Below are 12,961 nucleotides of genomic sequence, written 5' to 3' on the forward strand. Positions count from 1 at the left end.
GTAAAGAAAGGCAAAAGAAGTGTACCGCTGTTCATTAGTCATAACGCGTTTTGGAACACTACACTCTTATCAAAGATATGTTGAACAATTGAACGGCTGTCATGCATTTTTTGTAGATTTAGAATTTGTAAACCAGACAGACAACAATATTTTATATGGACAAGAAGGATGTTCTATAAAAATATCATGCGCTGCTGTTAAAGGCTATAATGTAGTAGAATTATGGATATACCAAAATGAAAATGATTACTCAATACTGTTGGCAGCAAGTAAACCAAGCATTGTTATTTACTCGTTTGTACCAAACAGACACGGCTTATCTCAATTTTACTGTACAAAGTATTTTAATAAAATTTCACCTGTCCGTGTTAAATTAGTAGTGTATTGTAAGTATCAAATGATTTAAATAAAACAATAAATAGGTTTACGATTTAAACTGCAATGTATTTATTGTCTAAATGACAAAATTTAACTTCAAATGTCTTCTCCGTAATTTGGTACATAAAAGTATATCAAATGCAAACTTGTTTTCAAATCCACTAAAAATAAATATGTTTAAACTAAAATGCAAATTCATCCGATTTTATTTAAGAAAGAACATTATATTATAACACTTTTACGTTAAAAGTATAACAATATATCGGCGTATTCATCTTAATTAGAATGTGCGACAGGAAACCAAATAAAAAGTTGCAGCCAAATGAATTTGTAATCAAATTACACGACGAGTGCCACGTGTTAAACAAGATTGACCTACCCTTCCAGAGCACTTAATATTATCTCAGCCATCATTTGGGATGGAATTACTAAAATTTTAGCTTTCAAAGTTGTTTTTCGTACAGTGTAATTATCTTTTTTGCCTTTACACCATAAGATTATCTTCGACCTTTGAGTTTCAATATTCGATTCATATGTTTGTTTCTCTTTAGTTTAAATATCCGGTTGCTATGTTTTATATTTTCTTTTTTGAACTGTAGATGCACCTGATGTTGAGGTTATCAGTAGAGAAAATAGCATTGACTGTCATCCTCATGGTTTTCCTGATACGTACACATTCCACAAATGGGAACATCAATCAGAAAATGGCGAAAATATTCGTTCCTTAGACGGATTAAACAATGGAACACTGATTCTGCAAGACTTTCGAATGCAATACCAGATAAGTGGTAGATATGTTTGCAATGTTAGTAATGGTATACCTGATGTCAATGATAGTATATCACAAACAGGATTTACGTATTTCAGTTATCAAGGTACATTGTTAAAAAGTTATACAACTACTCGTTTTGCATCTCGTACATATATATGCATGTGTGTATATGTGTTTTTTGCAAGTGTGTGGTGGGGTTAATGGAGGTGTTTGTGTGGATGCAAGGGTGTGTGTGTGTGTGTATGTATGTGTGTGTGTGGTTCTTTGTTTAACAGGTCAAAAATGAAGATTAGTTAGTTTTCATCTTTTTTTTATTTCTCGATTCTATTAATGTATCAATGATACCCCGACCAAAGTCGTAAGACTAATATCGATCACATTATTGCGAAATGACCTGATTTGAGCTTCGATGATACCTGAAATGATAGGTAAAAAAATTAGTTTTGCTTTCTACAGAATATTTATTACCTTACAAAAATTTATCGATATCCTATGTAATCAATTCATCAATACTGATACACAGTCGTGAATCATTTTGAGTCTAATTAATAATCTAAGCTTTAACGCCTTTAAATTTTTGATGACATTTTTTAAGCAACTTTATTCTTTTGTCAACGTTCTCCTGTTTCAAACTTAAAATACCAATACTTAAGACAGGACTTTATAACAAAAACAACATGTTGTCTATAAAAATACATGTTTTGTTTACAAAATGGATGCATCAAATAGTCATTTTGAATTTGAATTTATAGTTTATAAAAAAAATCCTATCACATGTGTATTTGCTTTTTAAGGTGTTACATTAACGAAGATTGTCCGCTGCAAATTAATCCATCTCCCTATCATTTGACCATTACTTCATTTAGCGATACAGATTTAACTATGAATAATCACCTTTTCACATAAAGTATGGCATTATATTTTTGAATTATGAGATTTGAAAACGTACCTTTTGATATGGATATAACGTATAATTAGTAATACGAATACTTTTAACTTAGACTTTTTAAATCTCGCTAATATCTAAATGCAATGATTTTTAACTATCAAATATATTTACAGGTGCACCAATATTTTCCAACGACGAAACACTTATAATGTATGTCGATCTGTATCAGCCGTTGATGGTGACATTTTCTATCTACAGTAATCCTATAATAGAAAAAATTTGGATTGAAGGCGTGGCTCTTGATTATACTAAAAACGAAACAATACATTGTTTCAAAATTTCAGAAACAAAACTGAAGTACACAGAATTTAAAAGCAATGCATATATGAAAGGCAAAGAAATAGTATTTGAGGTCAAAATGTTTAGCCATGAATATGAAATGTATAAGTTATGGGTAGAAAATGGATTGGGAAAATCTTCGACAACTTTCAAAATCAGAACTGTTGGTAAGATCATTCTAAATTTTTGAAACAATATAGTAAGTCATTGTAGTATCAATCATAATATCTTAGGACTTAATTTTGTACTTGTACTCACGTCAATTGATACGGTTGTATTTGTTGTGTTGTTGTCATGATCTTCACGTTTTCTGAAAAATCCGTTTGGAAAAAACCCGACCTTATTGAATTAAAAAATGAAAACAAACGAATAAAACTTTTATTGTTATGAATAAAAAGTCTTGACATTGGTCCAAAGTCTCAGTGCAAAGCTGATCTGTGGTTTTGATTGTATCATACTTTATGTAAGCCAATACAGCAATAGGACTTTTAAATTTGTCATGTTTTTACTTTATGAATGCTTGTTTATGGGGAACTAAATGTATAAAAAAAAGTAAAATCACAAAAATACTGAACTCCAAGTAAATTTAAAATGGAAAGTTCCTCATGAAATGGCAATATCAAAAACCTCAAACACATCAAACAAATATATGATTATTTGATTTACTTCAGAATTTTTGCTATTTCTTGCAACAGTTGGTTATTATTTTGTATTTAGCTTAGGATATTTTATATCAGTGGTAACAGAACAAGTAAATCTCTTAAAAACAAATGGAGCAACATGAACCTCAACACAAAGTGGAGAATACAACGATGTGTTCGTAAAGGATAGTAATAAAGACTTATAACAAATATGTAATTTGGCATGTAAATGAAAAAGATCATACCATAGGGAACATGTGTACTAAGTTTCAAGTTGATTGGACTTCAACTTCATCAAAAACTACCTTGACGAAAAAACTTAAACCTGAAGAGGGACAGACAAAAGAACGCATGGACGGACGAATCCACCCACAGACCAGAAAACATAATGCCCCTCTACTATCGTAGGTGGGCATATAAACTTAGAAATCAAGAATGTTTGGAAAATTAAAGTTAACTTTTTGTCTAACGTTTTTATGTTTACCCTTATAACAAAAGTATAACCATTGTATTTATGGTTTATTCTTTTAAATTTTTTCACGTCGAATAAATATTTAAAATCTATTACAGGTGGGCCAATATTTGTACCTGAGAACAGAAATGTAACCCATGGAAAGCTTGGCGAACCGTTAATACTTACATTTCTCCTATACAGCAATCCTATGGCACAAGTACGGATTAAAGATGACACTACTGCTCGTAACCTTAGTAGTGAAATATACAAGCTTCGGCAGAAAAAAACTACCTTTCCGTATACTTCTTTTGGAAACATAGGGCATATCAGCGGCTATGAAATAATACTTGAAATTAACAGGTTACACAGTAATGACCTTCATGTGTATAACATTGAGGCAAACAACTCATTGGGATTCGATTCCTATCAATTTGAAATCATATCAGCTGGTAAGACAATAACAGTTTTCTTATAGATTTTTTAATTGACTAAGGTAATAACAACAACTGATTATTTTTAATTGAGACTTAAATGCACAAAACTTCTTTCTCAAACATTTTACTAAATACTGTTAAACTAGTTGGTAACAGATAAGTAGAAGGTACAAAATGGATATTCAAATTCATATTTCGAAATCGAACTCACAATGCAATTGCAAAATACCAATTGAAAACAAAACACAAGCAAAAACATAACACAATGTAGTAAACAAAAGGCTTTCAACACGAACCCCACCAAAAATCGAGGGCAATTCCAGGTGCTCAGAAATGGTGAAGAGATCCTGCTCCACACCCTACAACAGTATCAATATATTTCAGAATTTAATTTCTTTGCTCAAAACAGATCATGTATTATGCTTACACATCCTAAGCACCTACGATCACCCCATGGTTTGTGTGGATAAGTCTTTAGTTTTCTATGTCGTGTCTTGTGTCTTGTTATTTGTCTGTTTGTCTTCTTCTTTTTATGCCACATCGTTTTCAATTTATTTTCGATCTATGAGTATCTTTCGCCCCTCTTCCGTGAGTTCAATATGTTTCCATTGTTACTGACGCTGGTGTTTCTCAAATTCTCTTCTAAATGTACATGTATTGCAATTAGTCGTCGATGATTGAATAGCTATGAATATGTGACGGTGCGTGTCTCTTTTGTTTTTAAACATATCTATTCATAGTGGATTTGGAAAAAAAATTATCATAACTTATATTGATTTTTTTATTGAGTGCTGCTTTTTCATGTTTGTGGCAGCAAAGGACTACTCTTTTTCGGAATCTACGATTGTCTTTTATGTGCTATCTCTTAACACATGTCAGTCATTTTTGTCCCCTTCCAACGGACTATCATCGTGTATCAAGACCATACTCTCAATTTTGTTCAAGGGAGAGTCGTAAAGTAAGTCCCTGAAAGGAGTAAGTTCGGTAAGGGTCATATTTGGCCCCGATTATAAAATTAAATGTTACAAGGTAAAATGTGTTTTAAGTTGTCTTAAATACATGTTGGAAAGTAAAATAGAACTATTTGTGTCATTTTTTTTTAAAGCGTTGTTTCTATATCTAAAATAGGCCAAAATTAGAGATTTTGACAAAATTGGCGGGATTTCAACCAACTTTAGGACCAGTTTACATAGAGCGCAGGCGTTGATAAACTGAATACTCCAGTTAAACATGCATAATGTCATTACAAACATTGTGTTCAAAAATCTTTGTGTCAACGTACGCGCTCTATGTTTCCTGTCCAAAAATCAAAGCAAATTAACCAATTTTCATTGATTTTTCGTGGAAAATAAAAATGAGTACTGTTTGTGATGTCATCAGTAGATCACAGAAAGTATATTTTCAACAAAAAGGCTAATTTCCTATTTAGTCAATCTATTAGCTATGATTCGTTGTGATATTGGTAAAAAAATCGTAATTACAAATTACAGGTAAATAAGAAAGACATTTTAGGGCCTTATATATATATCGAACCTACTCCTTTCGCATAATAATTTAAAAAAAAAAAATTTCCTCTTACACAAAATTGATTTATATTATATTGAATTATGCATTGTTTATTGTATGGACCAGGATAATTAAATGGCGGAAGGGACGGGGGGTTTGGTTTCTGTCTCAAAATTAAAAACAGATCATCCGAAAATTATTGATTTCAAAGAAGGATATTGAGTAAAAGAGGGACGAAAGATACCAAAGGGACAGTCTTACTCATAAATCTAAAACAAACTGACAACGCCATGGCTAAAAATGAAAAAGACAAACAGACAATACATCTTCTGACATCAGACTCGGATTTCTCTTGAACTGAATTTTAATATGCGTATTGTTATGCGTTTACTTTACTACATTGGTTAGAGGTATAGGGGGAGGGTTGAGATCTCACAAACATGTTTAACCCCGCCGCATTTTTGCGCCTGTCCCAAGTCAGGAGCCTCTGGCCTTTGTTAGTCTTGTATTATTTTAATTTTAGTTTCTGGTGTACAATTTGGAAATTAGTATGGCGTTCATTATCACTGGACTAGTATATATTTGTTTAGGGGCCAGCTGAAGGACGCCTCCGGGTGCGGGAATTTTTCGCTACATTGAAGACCTGTTGGTGACCCTCTGCTGTTGTTTTTTATTTGGTCGGGTTGTTGTCTCTTTGACACATTCCCCATTTCCATTCTCAATTTTATTTTTTACAGAGTTTGTCTTTAGTGCCGTGTGGAGGCAGTAGAGTGCCTCCCCGTGCTTCAGGTTTATGCTCTTATAATATACTAGATTATGGAGTGTGTGTCCAAGCGAGAACTGCTCTTATTCATTACTTTAGGAATATTTATCAAAAAGTAGTATTTCAATATTCAGCCCCATTCTACTATTTAATACTGATAGCGTTTGACATTTCTAGTTGAACAAAATTATCCATTTTATATATCTTCAATTATTGTATGCTGGTTCATATTCTGGACGCCAATCTTTGCTCCTTTATAGTATAATTCACTAACAAAACAATTATGAAGCTTAGAAATGGAAAATTACTAAATACTAAACTTGTTCAAAGGGTATCCACACGTCTCAATCTTCAAAATCGGTTATCTAAAAATACTACCATCGCTAACATTTTTAACAATAAAAATCGTGGTTACCCTTCTATCGATAAGTGTCATGCCAAAAAATGACTTACATGTCCCCGTCTTTCCATCAACAATACGGTAAGGTCCATGTTTAATGGTCGCACATTTTCTTTAAATTTTGAAACTGATATAACTTGAAAAACAAACAGTATTATTTATTTACTCACATGAAACAAACCGGGGTGTGGTATTCAGTACGTAGGAGAAACTGGACGATATTTATCTAAACGCACTCAAGAACATCTGTATCGTTTTAAAAGACCCAATAAATTCAAAAGTATTATTTACCAACACCTTAAGAAGCACAACCATCCTTTTAAATATTTAGCAGTTCAACCTTTAGAAGTAGTGAATAAGCAGCCTGGTGAATCGCATTCAAAGTTTGTACGATCACGGAAAATAATTGAATTAAATTGGATTAAAAAATTACAGACAGTTTACCCTCTCGGTCTAAATGATAATATCATGGGAATTGGTAATATATCTAGACCCAATTCCGTTAACATTTTGGATATAGTTTCTAAAACTGTTCGTAAAAAACGTTCTCACGGCCGTAGAACAAATCGCAATCAAAGAAAATTTCGGGCCAATCATACCAATATTTCGGACCTAATTTCTATTTCAAAAAACAACGGCAGACATTATCTGTTAACAAAACTCTGTTCGTTACCGGTTAATAAGTTAAATAAAATTTTGGAGGATTGCAACACAATTTCATGTAGCAGTCCTAAGTATGAAATTGTTCAAATTATTATGGCATATTGTTATTCTAAATTATTTCCCAAAATTGATCGCCCTGAAGATCATAAAAAACATTTTATTAAAATTAAGTATGTCAATAAAGGCTTTGATTTTGTAAATATTGCCGGTATATTTAACAACCATTCTGTTAAAGAACAAATTCCTGGATATTTTGACAATACTGAGCTACCTCTTATTTGTTATATTTACAAGAAATCTACCCGGAAATTTGGGTTTAATTATAGTCAATTGTGTAAAGATGTTAATATCAGTGAAAATACACCTACTTCATGTAATTGCAGTAATTCCGAATATATTTATGGACCCATTTCCCATGTTATAACAGGAGATCTTAACATCGTTCAAGACCGAGAGTTAAAATCATTCCTCAGTAAAGGACCTAAATATCGTCCCCCGTCAATTATTAATTGGAATGAGTGTCGTAATATCATCCACGACACACTCCATACTTACTGTATGAAATGGATAAAACGGGAAAAAGCTGACAAAAAATCTTTGGACTCTTTTTTTAATTCAGTAATGAAGATAGTTGATATACGTATTCAACATTTTAAAGAACATTTTACTATAAACAATAACCACAATAAACCTATTTCTCGTATCAAACATAAACTAAAAGAACTAGCCAAGGAATTTGTTTTTGTCCCGGCAGATAAAGCTGCTAATAATATAATATTATTATTGTTTGACGTAAATTTTACATTGAGGTTCTGAAAAAGGAAATCACCAATTCACCAACATTCCAACTGACTCCATTTTCAGAAAACGAAATCTGTAACAAACATAAACTTTTAGCCACCGTTTTACAAGCAGAGCCAAATACAATGAAAGTCCCAACTATGTATTGGCTTCAGAAGCTACACAAAACCCCTTACAAATATAGATTTATTTCGTCTTCAAGCCATTGTTCAATTACTAAATTGTCTATTCATCTTACCAGCACACTTGGTACAATTAAAAACCTGATAATAAATTGTTCAAATAAGGCCTTCGAAAATAGTGGAATAAATTACTTTTGGAGTGTCAAAAACTCGTTGGAAGTACTTTATAAATTGCATGCTTATATTGGTGATTTTGAATCTGTTCAAAGTTTTGATTTTTCTACCCTGTATACCACATTGCCTCACATTCTCATTAAGAAAAAATTCACACACCTAATTAAATGGGCATTCAAAAAATCAGAATGTGAATATATATGTTCAAACTCTTTTAGGTCATTTTTTAGTAGCAATAAACAAAAAAACTATGTTAATTGGAAATGCTTTGATACTATATATGCTCTTGAATATTTACTAGATAACATTTTTGTTCGCTTTGGGGATTCCGTATACCGTCAGATTATCGGAATTCCAATGGGGAATAACTGTGCACCACTTATTGCGGACCTGTTTTTGTATTGTTATGAGTTACAATTTATGACAAAAATAAGCAAAGACCCATCGAAACGACATCTGATAAACAAATTTAATAATACTTTTAGGTATTTGGATGATATTTTGGCTCTCAATAATGACGACTTCAGTATGTATATTAATGAAATTTATCCTGTTGAACTTACTTTAAATAAAGCTAATACTAACAATGACCACTGCCCTTTTCTCGATCTTGATATCTATATCACTAATGGAAAGCTGAATACTAAAATTTATGATAAAAGGGATGATTTTTCATTTCCTATCGTTAATTATCCGTTTTTAGATGGTGACGTTCCCTTGTCACCATCTTACGGTGTTTATATATCTCAACTTGTACGTTTCGCTCGTGTATGTAACAATGTTTTAGATTTTAACGAGAGAAATTTATGTATTACTGAAAAATTATTACACCAGGGTTTTCGATATCACAAACTGGTCAAAACATTTACTAAATTTTATCATCGGTATAAAGACATCATTCGTAAATATAGCTCAACATGCAGACTTCTAATACGTTCGGGTATTTCACATCCAATTTTTTATGGTAATATTCTTAATGCACAAAGGTGTCAGTATTCACCTCAGAAACTTACAAAACCTTTGAATAGACTTATTAAGAAGGGATATAATTACGATACTGTTGTCAAGTCATTAAAGATTGCATATTTTGGCGTTAATATTGAGTCACTGATAAGGTCTTTGCATCGGAACTAAACACATTTATTCTAAAAACAGTTGTTGGCATGACACGGGTTATGTTCTTCTCATATATGTTATGATGGTATGATACTAAACCCCTAACGGGAAGGATTGTGCCTGATGTTCATATGATGAAATCATAATCTTTCAGTCAGTTTAATTGAAGTCTGGAGCTGGCATGTCAGTTAACTGCTAGTAGTCTGTTGTTATTTATGTATTATTGTCATTTTGTTTATTTTCTTTGGTTACATCTTCTGACATCAGACTCGGATTTCTCTTGAACTGAATTTTAATGTGCGTATTGTTATGCGTTTACTTTACTACATTGGTTAGAGGTATAGGGGGAGGGTTGAGATCTCACAAACATGTTTAACCCCGCCGCATTTTTGCGCCTGTCCCAAGTCAGGAGCCTCTGGCCTTTGTTAGTCTTGTATTATTTTAATTTTAGTTTCTTGTGTACAATTTGGAAATTAGTATGGCGTTCATTATCACTGGACTAGTATATATTTGTTTAGGGGCCAGCTGAAGGACGCCTCCGGGTGCGGGAATTTCTCGCTACATTGAAGACCTGTTGGTGACCCTCTGTTGTTGTTTTTTATTTGGTCGGGTTGTTGTCTCTTTGACACATTCCCCATTTCCATTCTCAATTTTAAACAATAGTACAAATGACACAACTTAGAAAACCAAAGAATAAACAACACGAACCCCACCAAAAACCAGGGGTGATCTCAGGTGCTCCGGAAGGGTAAGCAGATCCTGCTCCACATGTGGCACCCGTCGTGTTGCTTATGTGATATCAAATCCTGTAAATAGTCTAATTCGGTAAGTCACATTCATGAAAGGGATAGGGATTGTAGTTACGATGTAAGGAACATATCCGATATCATTTGTGAAACGCTCATTCCATAACGGTCAACCAACTCGTGATGGCGTCCGTAAAATTTACGAAGGGATGATTTCAACTTAACCATTGAAACTCTTGTTTTAATAGCTTCCTTGTGAGCAGCAACCCTCTATCAAGAAAATCATGATAGGAAATGCAAGCACGGGAATATCGTATCAATTGGGAGATATATACCCCGTATGCAGGTGCTGCTGGAATGTTGCTACTTAGAAATGGAAAGTTCACAATTGGAAAGCTGAAATCATCTCTTTTGTCGTAAAGTTTTGTTTACAATCGACCCTCATTGTCAATTTCGAGATTTAAGTCAAGATATGAAGCCGACTTAACTGTATCTGTAGTATCCTTTATCTCTAGTTCAATGGGATAGATGCGTTCCACATAGTCACCAAATTTTGAATTATTTAGTGAAAGAGCATCATCTATATAGCGGAAAGTAGAGTTAAAGGATATTGCTAACTTCTTATCTTTCTTCCTAAGAAGTTTCTGCATGAAGTCAGCCTCATAATAATAAAGAAATAAGTCGGCAAGTAGAACGTAACACCTGTGTTGTCAATCAAGAAATCAAGAAATCAAGCATCTTGATAACATCAGTTTCAGAGAATTTTTTATTAGAATCAAAGTAATCCTTTACAAAGTAGGATTTATTCCTTCCAAAGACAAGATACTTGTATCTACGTTGGCCATTCTTTTTTATGAAGCAAAGCAATACCAACTCTTTCAATTTGTCTTTTAGTTAGGAATGTGGAATACCTGTGTAAAGAGTAGAAAAGTCAAATGTTTTAATACTGTTACAAAATGAAAGAGAGTTAGATTGTATGTACTCTAAAAGATCTTTGGAATTTTTAAGTATCCACATCTGATTCACGCCACCTCTAGAATAGGCAGTTTCACAATAACTTTGAAGCCCGTCTTTGATTGCTGATAAAATAGATGTTAATAATTTAGAAAGAGGTTTCGTGGAGCACTTGGAAGACCCAGCAATATACCGTTGTTTTTTTAAGAACACTTATGTAGTTTAGGTATCCAATACAGTGATGGAAGATCCAGTTCTTCATCTTTGGTTGAAATTCCAAAGGAACAAAGAACAGACCTATGATTATCCAGGATTTCCTCTTTGGTAAGTGTCGTGAGGGTATATGTTGAGTTTCCAAGTGAATTGTTAATACCTAATCCGTTTATCAAGCAGTTAATGTAATGACTTTTACACATAAAAACGATGTTATTTGGGCTTTGTCTGCGGGGACAACAACATATTTATCATGGAGGTTTAATAGGTGTTTAGCAACATAGTAACTTCATTATCATACTGTTATTTTCTATTGATATGCCTTTCTTTCGTTAATTTTAGATTTTGATGAAAACAACGCAAAGCCAAATGAGCGATTTATAACAAGTAGTAGTGTAGCCGCTAGTTTATTGGTCTACATAATTGTTATGCACATCTACATGTGTGTCCGACATAGAACAAAACGAACACATGGAGGTAGTATACCACAATCCTTGCATTTTAACACTTACGATGAAATCGAATCACTTTCCTATGAGCTTGTCAACGTTCGAGGAGTATCTTCTGATCAACAAGGACCGATTAGGCAAACAAGTGTTATCCATGATCCCCAAGTTGAATCTTTTATTACCCATTATAACAACCAACTCCCAATAGATGGTCACACTGATTCATCCGCGCAATCGTCAGTTCAAGAATCACAAGTTTATGAACATGGTGGAGTGCAACAAAATAATACTTCAGGAGCAGAAGTTGAAGTGTCATCTGTCTTGTCTTTTGACAGTATTAAGAGCTGCGGAGAGGAAGCTACTGAACGTACCAAACTGCATCTAAACACTACTTCAGAAGAAGTATTTGAAGCGTCATCTTTTGGTGATATAGTTCGTACTGTTGAGATCTATGATGAGGAAGCTGCTGTTTTAGCAAGTGATTCGTTACAGTCATCTCAAAGTAGTGGACATCAAGACGATAACCTGTCAAGTAGTGTCTATGAAAATGCGTATCAACCAGTTAATCGGGAAAGGCAAGACACTCATCAATACAATGTTTTATTAAATCAGTCTGAGGAAGTAGATAGTGATAGGTCAGCGTCTACTGTAAAATTATCGCGTAATGTTCCAGATTATGTCAATCTTCGGTTTTGATTAAATACGGACCGAAGTGTTTACAACTCGTTGAGGAGGAACAGCTTATACTTCCGGAGCACCAGACTTGACTCTAGTTTTATGTATCATTCTTATTGCTCTATCGTTAGTGTTATGTATATTATTTTCAAGAGGTTGTTACAGTTACTGTTGTTTGTTTTTCTTTTTAATTCTACTTGATTTTATTGATATTTCTTTACTTTGGTTTTTTTTTTTTTTTTTTTTTTTTTTTTTTTTTTTGCTTTTAAAAGTTCTTTATCACCGTGCAAAAAAGCGATCTAGCATGTACCTGTACGAAACATCTGCAAAAAAAAAAGAAAAGGGGAATGTGTTTTTGGAACACTGAGGATGAAGATGGTCTCCCTTGCATATAACTTCATCACGTAAAATTGACACCCACTTGATCTAAGTTTGATAAATCTTATTGATAATAATAAGTATTGCGTATAAA

At 33.1% G+C, this 12,961-nt stretch overlaps 1 long non-coding RNA gene across 1 annotated transcript; it reads left to right on the plus strand.

Moving 5' to 3' along the window:
• Positions 1–2,234: 2,234 nt before the first annotated feature.
• Positions 2,235–12,614, plus strand: LOC143082031 (uncharacterized). Its single transcript, XR_012980228.1, has 3 exons — positions 2,235–2,545; positions 3,590–3,922; positions 11,708–12,614. It is a non-coding gene; the product is annotated as an uncharacterized LOC143082031 (long non-coding RNA).
• The last annotated feature ends 347 nt before the right edge of the window (positions 12,615–12,961 follow it).

Source organism: Mytilus galloprovincialis, chromosome 7 (assembly GCF_965363235.1).
Source record: "Mytilus galloprovincialis chromosome 7, xbMytGall1.hap1.1, whole genome shotgun sequence".
Taxonomy (NCBI): domain Eukaryota; kingdom Metazoa; phylum Mollusca; class Bivalvia; order Mytilida; family Mytilidae; genus Mytilus; species Mytilus galloprovincialis.